The 14,497-nt window shown below is 37.1% G+C and overlaps 1 long non-coding RNA gene across 1 annotated transcript; it reads right to left on the reverse strand.

Annotated features, from left to right (window-relative positions):
• Nucleotides 1–491: 491 nt before the first annotated feature.
• LOC132345821 (uncharacterized) lies at nt 492–14,021 on the reverse strand. Its single transcript, XR_009495401.1, has 3 exons — nt 13,840–14,021; nt 3,566–3,742; nt 492–1,593 (listed from the first exon to the last, which is right to left on the reverse strand). It is a non-coding gene; the product is annotated as an uncharacterized lncRNA (long non-coding RNA).
• Between the last annotated feature and the right edge of the window lie 476 nt (nt 14,022–14,497).

Genomic DNA, 14,497 nt, shown 5'->3' on the forward strand with positions numbered 1-14,497 from the left:
CATTGGAGAAGGAAATGGCAACCCACTCCAGTGTTCTTGCCTGGAGAATCCCAGGGATGGGGGAGCCTGGTGGGCTGCCATCTATGGGGTCGCACAGAGTCAGACATGACTGAAGCAACTTAGCATGGCATAGCATAGCATAGCATAGCATTTACCAGGCTTCGAGGTTCAATTCTTTCTTCTTTTTGGTTTCTGCCCTTCTAAGGTTGGTCCAGTGGTTTGTGTAAGCTTCCTATAGGGTGAGATTTGTGCTGAGTGTTAGTTTGTCTGTTTTTCCTCTGATGGGCAAGGCTGAGTGAGGTGGTAATCCTGTCTGCTGATAATTGGGTTTGTATTTTTGTTTTGTTTGTTGTTTAGATGAGGCATCCTGCACAGGGTGCTACTGGTGGTTAGGTGGTGCTGTGTCTTGTATTCAAGTGGTTTCCTTTGTGTGAATTCTCACTATTTGATACTCCCTAGGGTTAAATAGGAAAAGGAGTTCATCAAGGCTGTATATTGCCACCCTGTTTATTTAACTTCTATGCAGAGTACATCATGAGAAACGCTGGACTGGAAGAAACAAAAGTTGGAATCAAGATTGCCGGGAGAAATATCAATAACTTCAGATATGTAGATGACACCACCATTATGGCAGAAAGTGAAGAGGAACTAAAAAGCCTCTTGATGAAAGTGAAAGAGGAGAGTGAAAAAGTTGGCTTAAAGCTCAACATTCAGAAAACGAAGATCATGGCATCTGGTCCCATCACTTCATGGGAAATAGATGGGGCAAACAGTGGCTGACTTTATTTTTCTGGGCTCCAAAATCACTACAGATGGTGACTGCAGCCATGAAATTAAAAGACGCTTACTCCTTGGAAGGAGAGTTATGACCAACCTAGATAGCATATTCAAAAGCAGAGACATTACTTTGCCAACAAAGGTTTGTCTAGTCAAGGCTATGGTTTTTCCAGTGGTCATGTATGGATGTGAGAGTTGGACTGTGAAGAAAGCTGAGTGCCAAAGAATTGATGCTTTTGAACTGTGGTGTTGGACAAGACTTTTGAGAGTCCCATGGACTGCAAGGAGATCCAACCAGTCCATTCTGAAGGAGATCAGCCCTGGGATTTCTTTGGAAGGAATGATGCTAAAGCTGAAACTCCAGTACTTTGGCCACCTCATGGGAAGAGTTGACTCATTGGAAAAGACTCTGATGCTGGGAGGGATTGGGGGCAGGACGAGAAGGGGACGACAGAGGACGAGATGGCTGGATGGTATCACTGACTCAATGGATGTGAGTCTCAGTGAACTCCGGGAGTTGGTGATGGACAGGGAGACCTGTCGTGATGCTATTCATGAGGTTGCAAAGAGTTGGACACGACTGAGCGACTGATCTGATCTGATCTGATCTGAGGGTTAGTTGTCTGGTAATCTAGGGTCTTGGAGTCAGTGCTACTACTCCAAAGGCTCAAGGCTTGTCTCATTGTAGGAATCCAGGAATTCAGTGGAGAAGTCTCAGCACAACACTGGAGCAAACAGAAATCCAAAGCAAGGTCCTGGAGCAGCACCCCATTCTTGTGGCAGACGGTGGGCAGAACATGGCAGTTGGCTTTGCTCCTGGGGGAGAATATTTAGAAATTGATTAATTTTCTTCAGTATCTCCCATCAAAGTTAGCAACTAAAAAGGAATTTGATAAAATTCAACCATCTTGTTGGTATAAACTTTTAATTAACAAAAATTACTATTTTCTTAAAATAGCAAAAATGTATAAATAAGAAATATTGAGTCAAGCTTAATTGTTAAAAGGTACTTACATCAATATCACCAAGAAATTTAATGTTGTTCTGGTAGAATGTTCAACTTAATTAGAAAAGAGAAGAGTAGTATAAAAGTGGAAAGGAGAAAATATAATATAATTAAAATTATTTGCAGGAAGTATGATTACATAGCTAGAATCTCTAAGAAAAATACCTGGTAAACTATAAGACAAAATAAGAGAATTTAGTGGGATAGGTGATTTCAATAAGCAATAGTTTTTCTTTTTATGAAGTAGAAATAACATATCACGATGTCTTAGTTAATTTGGGTTGCAATAACAAAGAATTGTAGACTGGGTGGCTTTTAAACAACATAATTTATTTCTTAAATTTCCGGTGCTGGAAGTCTGAGATCAAGGTGCCAGCATGGTCAAATTTTGGTGAGGGTTCTCTTTAAGAAGGTTGCAGAGGGTTGAATTCTCACATAGTGAAAAAGGGGTAAGAAGTTTCTGATGTCTCATTTATAAGGATACTATTCCATTCATGAAAGTTCTACCCTCATGACCTAATTACTTTCCATAAGCCATCTTTCTAATACATCATACTGAAGGTTAGAATTTCAGTGTATTTCACTATGCAAATTGAAATTGAATATATACAGTGTTTAGATGGTGTCAGGGAATGTTTAACAGGAGGATTCCTGTGTGCTGTTTTCTGTCTCTCATAAATCCTCTGTTCCTTCTCAGTTCCTGGTATCAGGAACGAGTGGAGTGGCACGCTGCTCCCAGGACTGAGGTCATGGGATGAAACACATGCATGGATTTCCTTCAGTAAACACTGTCCTTATGACAAAACTGCTTAGTCATGACCCTCTTTCTTGAGATATGGATTGTCTTCTGACCTTACGACCATTGCTAATTCCTTGTTTCCTTGATAACAGTTGTTGTATGTTTGGTTTTCTAATCTTTATCATTGTTGAAAGAAATTCCTTGTATCACAGCCTATATATACCCACAGAAAGATCATTAAAGCATCCTTGCTCCACCAGAGACTTGGGTCCCTATGTCTTTCTCTCTCTCCCCCTCTGCCTAATTCTCTGTAGAGTGGAAACCCGCCAAGCTCACTCTCCTGCCCGGGCTTTCAAGACTTCCTTGAGAGAACGCCCTGTACCTTAGTGAGCAGTGCAAGCCCTGTTCTAGGGTTTTATTGGTTCTCTTTGTAAACCAGGAAATACTAGCTTCTTTCTCTCTTTCACTTTCTTCTCGTCTATTCCAGACCACCAGGTTCCGGTCCATTAAAGGACTGCAACAAGATGGGTAGAATTTTTTTCTCTAAAAATTTCTTATTTAATGATATATTTGATAATTTAATGTTTTGAACAGTGTTCCTTGAAGACATTAAAGTAATTGACAATTTTTCACAGTCAAAGTCAATGCTAAAAAGAAAAGATTTTTTCAAGTAGATTTCTCTTTGCTGTTAAAAATTTCAACATTCTTTCAAGAGTTGAATAATAAAGCTCGTTAATTGTTATTTCACAATTTTAAACTTTTTCTACATATGTCATCTTGATCACCATCACCTATCACTTTGCCATTAGATGCATAACTACATTTAAAAAGTTGTACAATATTTAGCTATTTGTGTGTGTATGTGTGTGGGGGAGGAGTCTTTCTGGCATTTCACTTCTGTTGTGCAGTGAAATGACATTTTTGGGAATAAGAATTATGTGGCTTCATCTATTGCAGTGAGAAGGATACATTTAAATAGATCCTTAAAGGAAAAGATAATTAAGTAATTTAAATAATAATTTAAAGAAGTGTTAGTTTATGACCTTCAGTTCAGTTCAGTTGCTCAGCCGTGTCCGACTCTTTGCGACACCATGAATCGCAGCACACCAGGCCTCCCTGTCCATCACCAACACCCGGAGTTCACTCAAACTCATGTCCATTGAGTTGGTGATGCCATCCAGCCATCTCATCCTCTGTCGTCCCATTCTCCTCCTGCTCCACTAAATTATAATGTCAGAATAGATAAATTTGTATTAATTCCTTATGAGATTTAACTGTGTTTCTGCTAAAATATCTTTTGGGGTAATCTTTAAATGCATCACTCAGAAAAAAATATGTTTTTAACTTTGACTTTGCATCATTGAACCAAAGTTAGCTGAATTTTAAGGTAATAAAAACAATAGAATGGGAAAGATGAGAGATCTCTTCAAGAAAATTAGAGATATAAGAGAATATTTTATACAAAGATGAGAACAATAAAGGATAGAAATAGCAAGGACCTAACAGAAGCACAAGAGATTAAGAACAGGTGACAATAAAACACAGAAGAACTATGCAAACCAGATTTTAATGACCTGGATAATCATAATGGAGTGGTCACTCACCCAGAGCCAGACATCATGGAGTGTGAAGTTAATTGGGCTTTAAGAAGCATTACTACAAGCAAAGCTAGTGGAGGTGATAGAATTCCAGCTGAGCTATTTAAAATCCCAAAAGACAATGCTGTTAAAGTGCTGCACTCAATATGTCAACAAATTTGGAAAACTCAGCAGAGGCCATAGGACTGGAAAAGATCAGTTTTCCCATCCCAAATAAAGACAGTGACAAAGAATGTTCAGACTGTGCACAATTGCACTCATTTAATGAGCTAGCAAGGCAATGCTCAAAATCATTCAAGCTAGGCCTCAACAGTATATGCACTGAGAACATCCAGATGTTCAAGCTGGGTTTAGAAAAGGCAGAAGTACAAGAGATGAAATTGCCAACATCTGTTGGATCATCAAGAAAGCAAGAGAATGCCAGAAAAACATCTACTTCTGCTTCATTGACTACACTAAAGCCTCTGTGTGGATCACAACAAATTCTTTAAGAGATGGGAATACCAGACCACCTTACCTGCCTTCTGAGAAACCTATATGCAGGTCAAGAAGCAACAGTTAGAACTGGATATGGAACAATGGACTAGTTCAAAATTGGAAAATGAGTACATCAAAGCTGTATATTGGCACCCTGCTTGTTTAATTTGTATGCAGAGTATATCATGTGAAATGCTGGGCTGGATGAATCACAAGCTGGAATTAAGATGGCTGGGAGAAATATCAGCAACCTCAGATATGCAGATGATACCACCCTAATGACTGAAAACAAAGAGGAACTAAAGAGCTTCTTGATGAAGGTAAAAGAGAAGAGTGAAAAAAACTGACTTAAAACTAAACATTCAGAAATCTAAGATCATGGCATCTGGTTCCATCACTTCATGGCAAATAGACTGGGAAAAATAGAAATAGTCACAGATTTTATTTCCTTGAGCTCCAAAATCTCTGTGGATGGTGACTGCAACCATGAAATTAAAAGATGCTTGCTCCTTGGAAGAAAAGCAATTACAAACCTAGACAGGGTTTTAAAAGGCAGAGGCATCATTTTTCCAACAAAGGTCTGTATAGTCGAAGCTATGGTTTTTCCAGTAGTCCTGTACAGATGTGAGAGTTGGACCATAAAGAAGGCTGAGTGCCAAAGAATTGATGCTTTCGAACTGTTGTGTTGAAGAATCTTGAAATTCCATTGGATTGCAAGGAGATCAAACCAATAAATCCTAAGGGAAATCAATCCTGAATGTTCATTGGAAGGACTGATGCTGAAGTTGAAGCCCCAGTACTTTGGGCACCTGGTATGAAGAGACAACTCATTGGAACAGATTGAAGGCAGGTGGCGAAGGGTGTGACAGAGAATGAAATAGTTGGCTGGCATCCTTGACTCAATGGATATGAATTGAGCAAACTCCGGAGATAGTGAAGGAAAGGGAGGCCTGTCATGCCACAGCCCTTGGGGTGGCAAAGAGTCAGACATGACTAAATGACTGAACAACAACAACTCCAATTCAGATGTAAATAGTCTCAAATTAAAAGGCAAAATATAAATATAATCATCTCTATTACCCTAGAGAAGTTTTTTAAAACTTCCTGTTTTATTTCTCCTTAATCATTTCATCAAATAGGCAGAATCTCATACAAACTAAAAGCTGCATTTTGTAGGTACATAAATTTTATATTTGCAAACATGTCACTATTTTTATTATAAATTAAATAATCACTTAGTTAATAATTAATTATTTGATTTTATTATAAATTAAAAGGTTATATAATTAAATTTTTTGGTGCAAGAACAGTTTTATTTTTCTATCTTTAAAACACTAATTAAAGTATTTCTTTAGGGGTTTAACATAGTGATAATTGTATTGGAGAAGAACAGTGTTTACTGCCCTAGTAATTCTAAAAGTGCACATTTTGGTCTCCTTGTTACATACATAGATGACATGGGAAAGGGAAGAAACATAGAATGTAATCCTCAACAAGTAGAGTTTTCAGGAAGTGCCATACCAGAAGTATGACTTGTGGGCTGTGTGCAGAGCTCTATAGAAAAATAGCAGGTGGCAAACTCCGGCAGATAGTCTTGGCTATGATCAGTACTTATGACTTTCAGGCAGATGACTTGAGAATTGAAAGACAACACATTTTCCCCCAAATTTTATTATCAATGAAGAAGGATGCTTTTGAATACTGAGTCTTTTTCCTACTTAGCATCTTAATCCCATTGATTAGAAAACAATCCTACCCAGAAATTATGCTCTTTAATATTCACCCAAGGGTTATGAAAACTTATGTCCATGTAAAAACCTGCACGGGAATGTTTCACAGAAGCTTTATTGGTAATTGTTCTTGGAAGCAACAAAGATGTTCTTTAGTTGGTAAATGGATAAATAAACCCATAGTGCACCCAGACAGTGGAAAACATTTGGTGCAAAACAGAGCTGCCCTGTCAAGATATGAAAAGACATGAAGTAAACTTAGATGCATACTTGTGAAGTGAAAGAAGCCATTATGAAAAGTTTCATGCTATGTGGGGAGGGATAGATGGGTTGAACATGATTTTTAGGGCAGTGAAAATACTCTGATAATACTATAAAGATAGATACAGGTCATCATACATTAGGCTGAACCAATAGAATGTACAACACAAAGAGTGAACCCTAATGTAAATTATGAACTTTGAGGGATAATCATATGTCAGTGTGGGCTTCCCAGGTGGCGCTAGTGGTAACGAACCTGCCTGCTAATGCAGGAGACATAAGAGACTCAGGTTCTATCCCTGGATCAGGAAGATCCCCTGGAGAAGGGCATGGTAACCCATTCCAGTATTCATGCCTGGAGAATCCCATGGACAAAGGAAACTGGCAGGCTATGGTCTATAGGGTTGCAAAGAGTCAGTCATGACTGAAGCAACCTAGCATGCAAAAGATATGTCAATGTAGGTTCATTAATTGTAACAAATGTAGGAGATGGTGGGAGACTATGCAGTTATGAGGCAAGGAGTACACAGGAAATCTTTCTATCTTCTGCTCAAGTTTGCTAGGAACCTAAAAACTGCTCTAAAAATTAAAGCCTATTGAAATCAAAACCAGAGACCTACAATATAATTGCTTGTATTTCCTCTTTCCGTTAGCGCTCCTTCTGTACAATCCAGAGGCTAAATGTTTTTGAGTGAGCACTAGATGCTGTTTGCCTTTTAGTTAAGCTACTTGTACCCATAAATTATTAGGTGCTGTTTTGAATTATTTGTTCATTTGAGGTGTCATTAGCTGTTCTTTCTATTATGTTTATGTATGAGAATAAATGGAGTATGGTTAATTATAACGTTTGAGCAATAATAAATGGTTGTTGAAACTAGTTCCTCTTCTGTTTGTTCCTCTAATATAAAGCATTACATTTTCTGGCAAAAGGATAGTAAGTCATTAATAAAACAAAAGTAGGTGGCATAAAGAATACATTCAAGTAGTCTGGTAAGCAACAGGAACCAGCATTCATCCAGAAATAGCCTGCAAGTTTTAAAATTCTAGTTCTGGAAGAAAATTAAATATTTGACATCAGTCATTTTGCTTATCATTGTTTAAAATAGAGATTATTAAGATCAAAATTTTGGAGAATGGATACAGAATTTTTATTTATCAAGTTTTCATTCAATCTTGTTTTCTCTGAGCCCCATCATATAGAAGTGCACATATCTGTTTATATCTAGATTAGAAGTATTATGAACATGGAGTATACAAAGGAAATAAATATCATTCCCTTGAATATTAGAGCATGGTGACCATGCAGTCCTAGGAATGGGATAAATTTATACAAATGAATGAAACTTATGCTAACAATGAAAAGGTAAACTAATCAGTGTCACTTTAATCAATCAATTAATAAAAGCTTAATTAATGTGAATTAAAATACCAGAAAAATGATGCTTGAATATTAATCCTGATGAATTCAAGTCTTTGACAGAATTAGTATAGGAAAGTCACATCTGCTGCTAACAGATGTAAGATCCTGTTAAGGTTATAAGACTTTGGGTTGTGAGTGACTTCATCTATAAAGTAGGGATGATATTGATGATTCTACTGTGAGAATTCATATTCTGGGTGCTTTTTATTAATGAATTGCAGAATGGTTTTGTATCTAAGTAAGGGTTAGCATAAGATAAAGCACTGCATTGAGAAATGATGTAATAGGCTGCTGTCAGACTTACCATCCTATGAAGAGATATAAAAGGGAAGGGGAAAAATATATATCTTAAACTTGAAAATTATGCTGGCAGGATTATAGTCGCCATTTCCTGATTTCCCAAAATAGGCCAGTCAGATCTCCTATTAGAGGAAGAGTGTGAGCTTAATAACTCAAGATTCTGCCATAATCCAGCTGGTAGGTCTCAACATGTTTCTTTCAACCTATCATATTTCTAGTTGCTCCTGGTTCAGAGCAGACCCTCAACATACATGTATTGAATAAGTAACCAAACATACGGCCTTGCCTGGCACTTGGATCTTCTTCTTTGAAGGTAGCAGGTGTATAATTTTTTCAAATGGGAAATATAAAAAGTGTATTAAGGTTTTTAAACAGATTAAGTAAAACAAATTACAATAGAAGTCTGCTTCTGAGAATTGATGGGGGAAGAGTGCTTATCAGAACGATAGGGTGGCTGAGACCATGGGGCAGAGTAGAGAAGCAGGTACAAAATATGAAAGCTCTTGTGCCCATAGTGAAAAGGGTATTACTTCCAAATGTTCTTTCAGTTAGCCTTGAAACTGAATTTATTTAAAAAAATGAAAAGGTACAATATAATGTGAGACAAATAACTGGCATAAATGTATACCTATCTAGATCTATTAGATTACCCAGTGGGGCACTGAGTAATCAAAACCGATACTGAACACTATGCTGTACTAATATGTACTGGCCAAATAACAATCATTCATCTCAGATAATCCTTGAGAGATCCCTGATCAATAGAGAGATTACTTATAGAAATGCTTTTCTGTCTTTTACTGGTCATGGATGAAAAGGTCATTTTGTTCCCCAGAGCTCTTTATGCCGCCAGATGCATAGGAAATAGATGTCATGAATAATTGAGAATAAAAACATTTTGGAATATATCTGTATATTATTAGTCACTCATTCATTATGCAGGAACTAAAAATGCGTTTTCAAAATAATACAAACGAAAATAATAGACCCCAACAATCAGGAATTTGAATAAGAAATTGAAGTGGCATTTAGCAAATGTTTGAGAGAAAAATCAATCATCTAGTGGAATTATTTATTTTGGTAGCCAATTGTGACAGCCTGAAAAGGTGCATTTTTTTGTTCTTTTAAAGTAAAATTAAAAAATTTTCAAGTCAAGCCAACTAACCTGTGGGATAAATGTGAAGATCCTATTTTCTCTATTCTGAAGTATTCACATCAATTGATATGTGTGTTAGGCCTTGGGTAGTTGAAGTCATCACTAGACTTTCCTTAATCTTTCCTAAAATCACAAGGACTGCTCATTCGGACAGCTCTTACCAAAACCAAGGAGGCAAGTGCTCTTAGAACAGACCTAAATCCTCTGTGCACTTCTCATCTAATCAGAGCATTTAATGCCAATTCTTAATGAGAGGGACAGGGAAGAAAGCGATGAACTGAGAAAAACAAGACATCATCACACATTGAGCTTTGTTCCCTTAAATTCTCTGACCATTTATTATAGTTTTGTTCTCAAGATTTAGTTTGCTTAATTGGGAATGACTTGCTTGCCAACATTATGCTGTATTCTCCAAAGGCTTGCCTTTAAGCTTGCTCTTAAATACAAGATGCCTGGGGTTGGAAGCTTAAGTGAAGAACAAACACTTTTGTCTTGGCTTAGTATTTGACTTACTGCTTTATATAGGAAATCTAACACCCATAGTTAAGCCTTAGCAAACCCTCACGTTAGCACATGTTAATCTTTGCCTTTAACTCAAATGTAGAGCTGAAAGCTCAGCCAATGAAATTACCACCTTTGGCAATCACGTATGTGTGAGTGTTTGTGTGTTTGAGAATGTTTGTTTTATGTTGGTTTTTATGGGCATTATAAATCATGACTGTGGTTGTAAATTAACAAAAATAATTTAGTAGTTAGAAAAGAGAATTTGTACACTATATACCACATTTATGGAGATTTTTTAAAAAAAACAACATAGTGTTCATTTAATTGACTATTTTGGGTGCCATTTGAGACTATGTGCCCTCTGGTTTCATTTGTAAAGCTAGTTTCCACCCAAAATTAATCTTTTCTTTCTCTTTTTCTTTCCTATAGTCACTTTTCTGTACCTCTAGCACATATAATCTGACTTGTAATATTGTTTTTTAAGTGTCATTCTCAGCTGTACACAGTAAATTGCTTGGTGGTGGCATTATTTCAGCAGTGCCATAGATCACACAGGGAGAATTCAGTAGCAATTTTTAAGTTGAATAATTTTGTATAAGATATACTACTGAAAACAGATTCCTCACAATTTAAAAATTTACATACCAAAGAGGAGCCCATTTAAAATGCATGGTTGGTAATGAAAATATTCTTATTTTTTACTCATGAATATTCATTTATTCTTTTCCCACACTAGACTCTATGGAAGTTCTAAAGGAGAGAGGAAAATATAAAATACATTAGATTGTCCAAATGCTAATGCATAAAACCAATAAATCATTGAAAAACTAAGAGATGCTAAAAATACTGTACTAAGTTCAGGTGGGTAAGATTATTTCCTTGGTAATGTGAAATGTCAATACAGCCTTCTCAGAGAGGATGATATTTGAATTGGGTCTTGAGGTAAATCCAGAAGGATGAGAAAGATTTTGCCAAATAAACAAGAAAGTAAGGCAATTTCAGGGTCAGAAACTGTCATATACAAAAGTCTAAAAGATGGAGTAAATAACATAGTTTATGAGACTGAGTAAAGGACACCTATGAATAGTGATGGGATTCTATGAATGAAGAGGGACCAGGCATTAATCTGGGCTATTTGTGTTTTATTCTACAGGCTGTGATGATTTTTAAATATGGAAGTGACATAGCATAGTTTGCTAGTCTAGAATGGAAAAAATATTGGAGAAGCAAATGATAGAGTCACAGAGACCAAAGAGGAGGTAGGTGATGAGAAGCTGTGAGAGGACAGTGATAGTAATGCTGGGAAATATGAAGCCATGAGACAGCTGGGTGTCAGACTAGAAAATGCTTGAATATAGGCAGAGAGGATATGGAGGTCTCTCTCTTTCAGGAAGTGAGGCTGGGTTGGTGGATAACCATGAGTTTGGCCCAAGAGTTTAATGTGCCCATGGGACAATGTAATGGAAACCCATTATTTATTCGAGCCAAGCATATCTTTTCTCTTCACTCAACTCCTGTTCTTCAGTCTTGTCTCATGTCCATTCACATGGGTTTGAAGCACCATCATTTGTACAAGTGGCATTTCCTGTGACTAGAATGAACTGGTTGGAGGATAACACCTTCCAAGAATGGGCCACTAAGACTCCTTCCTTCAGTTACTAAATTGAAACAGAAAAAGCAAAGTTGGTCCCTCTCTGAATGTCTGAAAATGAGGATATGTAAATTTGGTGACTATTAGTTATCACATTCCAACAAGTAAAAAAATACAGTAAGTTAGTTGCCAATGTGAGAGAAGCCATGAATAGACACTCAGAGAGTGGTACAAGGGAGAGGAGAATGTTCTTGACTTCCCCTCAGGCCTTTGGTCTCCTGTGGCAGTCATGCATTCCATCTCTTAGGCACTTGGAATTCTATCACTCTAGTAAGCCTCCCTGTCTTTGTTCTTGACTAAGCTGGCCAGAGTCCATTTCTGTCGTTGTTGTCATTGTTACTTGCTTTTAAGCTAAAGTTGAATTATACTAAGTCTGAATGGAGTCATTCAGTATGCAAAGAAAAATATTCAGAACATAATGTCAAGAACTGCACATAGATTTAGACATCATCGAAAGAGATTTGGAAGCTGAAGCCCTAGGAGTGGATGAAGATGTCAGGAAAGAGCAGGTGGACTGAAAAGAGAATAGGCCTGATGGCAAAAACTGCCTAACTACTCAAATTAATAGTAAACACAGAGGGAGAGATTTTGTAGATAGGAAGAGGAAAAGGAAGTAGGTCTGTAAAAGCCAAAGGAATTTCAAATATGAGGTGTGGATAGCTCTGCTAAGTATTGCAGAGAGGCCAAACAGGATGAGGACTAATAAGAAGCTATTGAATTAAGCAAACAAATGATTACTGTTCACTTTTTTTTAGATGTAGACAGCTTGAGTAGAATGAGAAGGATGTTGACCAAAAGCAGGGATAAATAATGAATGAGAGAAGACTGTTGTTGCAAGATGTGTGAAAGAATATAAAATAAAGGCAGTGGATGGAAAAAGCAATTACATTCATTTTGAGAAATGTTTACCAGTATGTGTTAGGTATTAACCTAAGCTAAGTGTTAAGGTAAGTAAGTTTTGGCCTGCAGCAGTTTATAGTCTAGTGGTGGAAACGCATAATCCAAAGTGGGAAGAGAGACAAGGCTAGGGAAAAATGCTTTTCAATTCCCCAATAGTTATGTGGCCATGTTGTATTGACGTCTAAAACTCATATCAATTTTATGTGCCTGTGCATTTGCCTGCATATATGTGAGTACAAACACAAATGCACACATACACACCACGTAGGGTCAAAGTTGAAATAGTTTGTTTGTAAAACAATCAACACTATAATCGCTTGCTTGAATGCATTTGTCAACCGACTACCCTGGTCAGTCCTAATCCACTAACAAGCTGAGGGCACTGTTTCCTGATCAACTGTTAAGAGTGAATTCTTTTTCTTACAATTGAACCATGTAAGGAAAGAGTAGCCTTAAATTATCTTCCTTTTAGACAAAGTGTGTCAATATTGTTTGTAGAAAGAGAAAGAAACACTTAGATCTCACCAGTATTACTAGTTTTAATTGGTTTTATTTTGCTTTATTTTTTAAACATCAATGAGAACTACACATGCACATATTTTCCCCTCCACTTACAATAATTATTTGCAGCTAAAACTATGAAACCTTCCACAAATGGAAGATTTTAGTATTTTTAAGGACACACCCCTAAGTGTCTAGTTTTTCCAAGCAAAGAATGCCAAGAATAAAATTCTTTAGAGGGGAGGCTCCTGTTTATGAGTTACCCATATTCTATTCACTGATACTGAAAAATAGCTCCTCACTGTTTATAACTTTATTACCTGGCCAGAGTTTCTGACCTCAGCAACTTCAAACACTCCTTTTCAAGACTGTTCCAAATCTGTCAAAGACTTTTGATAGGTAATCAGCCTTGACAAATTTGTATTTCTATTTTTTCTAAGAATATTGTACATTATACACATTTTATTCATTCTACCATTTGTGGTAGAGAGAGGAAGTCCAGTTGAAAACTGAGCCATAAAACAGATAATACTGGAACAAAACCATTTTGAATTAAAACTTGGTCTACTCATCAAGCCTATATATGTCAGGCAGAGAAACGAGAAAAATAAATAAAGCCTGTTTGGAAAAATGCCACAGGTTCTAAAATGATTATTAGATTAAAAAGTAAGTTTTCTTCATTTTTTCATGGACTGGTCTTTGATCAGATCAACCCACTAGCTTGTATCATAAAGCTTGTCTGTTTGCTTGCTTGTTTTTCATTAGGACTTAAATGCAGAACTGAGAAGAAGAGTTGAAACAACTACTGATTACACCTACCTCAAAGTTCTTCCTTTGTGATATGCTTTCCCAAATTTCATTTCTTTCCTCCCAGTCCATTCAATTTTTCTAGCCATATAACTAGGTGTAATCCTTAATTCATTTCCTTGTCTCAAACTCAGTCATGAAATACAACATTGAGACAGAGCAGGAACTTATGATCCTTGCCACCCGCCCCCCACCCCGCCCCATGATCTCAGCCTGCCTTTGTCTGTGGAAATACTTTAGTCAAAGAATAAGTTTAATCAGAGAAGTGAGAACATACAGAAACAAAGGAAAACAGTCAAAGGAAACCAAATAATAATAATAATGTAGTCATTAAGCAGAGTCATGGACTTTTAGTTCCTTCTCAAGGACTATAGATAATATTCTGAGCCATATGCTGTGAGCTGTCTTACAGCTGCTGAAACCCCCACCAGGTGGAAGATGTTAACTACATGATGACCACACTGGAGTCATGACATAAGCTGCTGCAATTCTGAGAACTGGCTTCAAGGAAATGGGAACAAGCTGACTCTGGAACTGAAACTAACTGTCCTTAAAACAATCAAGATGATGCTGGTCAGATCACTGATGACCAAGTTCAAGGTAATGGTCAGAGCTGACTGTGCTATTTCTGCTTGTAGCCCCCCTCCCTCAGCCTATAAAAACTGTTGCC

Source organism: Bos taurus, chromosome 1 (genome assembly GCF_002263795.3).
Source record: "Bos taurus isolate L1 Dominette 01449 registration number 42190680 breed Hereford chromosome 1, ARS-UCD2.0, whole genome shotgun sequence".
Classification (NCBI taxonomy): Eukaryota; Metazoa; Chordata; class Mammalia; order Artiodactyla; family Bovidae; genus Bos; species Bos taurus.